Below are 1,007 nucleotides of genomic sequence, written 5' to 3' on the forward strand. Positions count from 1 at the left end.
ATTCTGCCTCTCAAAGCCCTCCTCATTTTCGGCAATGCTCCTGTTCATTCTCCTAACCTCGAAGATGATATCCTGGACGAATTTAAATTTATAAATGTTATGTACCTTTCAGGCAACACCACCCCTATCTTGCATCCCATGGACCAATAGGTGATTTCTAATTTTAAGAAATTGTACTCAAAACTCCTGTTTCGTCGGTGCTTTGAAGTCACTGAAAATACAAATCTAACCCTTCGTGAGTTTTGGAAGGAGCACTACAACATTATAAACTGCCTGAAAATCATCAATATGGATTGGAAGGGTGTAACGAGGAAAACACTGAATTCTGCATGGAAGAAACTGTGGTCTGACTGCGTATCAGAAAGACATTTCGAGGGGTTCGAGTCTGAGATATCTGTAGTCGAGGAGATAGTGTCTCTTAGCAAGTCCATGGAACTCGAGGCTGATGATAGGAACATTAACGATCTTGTCGATGAACACTCAGAGGTGCTGACGACAAATGAACTCCTGCAGCTTCAGGAGCAGTAACGTTTGGATGCGGTGGAAGAGATTAGTTCCCCGGAGGAGGACAGTATAGCGGAGAATGCTATCTTTACGAGTGACATAAAGGCAGTGTTGGCAAAGTGGCAGTATGTTTCTGAATTTGTAGAAAAATATCATCCTGAAAAAGTAGCTACAGTTCGTACAGCTGCTTTATTTAATGACACTGCTCTGTCACATTTTCATAACATTTTGAAAGGCAGGAAAAAGCAGACTTCTCTTGATAAGTTTCTAACGAAACGACCTGCAAATGTGAAAAAAATGAAGAAAGTGTGCTCCCAAAGCCTAAATTTAGCGAAGTGAGAGAGAAAACACCTGAAATTGTTCTTCCTGACGTCTCAATGGAAGGAGATTCTCCTTCCAAGCAGTAATCCCCCTCCCCGCTCCATCGTCTTCCTCGTGCACAAATTGTCCCATATTTAAGGTAATTCAGTTAATAAAACCAGTTTACATATTTCATTTGCACT

The sequence above is a fragment of the Octopus bimaculoides genome, unplaced genomic scaffold, assembly GCF_001194135.2.
Source record: "Octopus bimaculoides isolate UCB-OBI-ISO-001 unplaced genomic scaffold, ASM119413v2 Scaffold_140821, whole genome shotgun sequence".
Taxonomy (NCBI): Eukaryota; Metazoa; Mollusca; class Cephalopoda; order Octopoda; family Octopodidae; genus Octopus; species Octopus bimaculoides.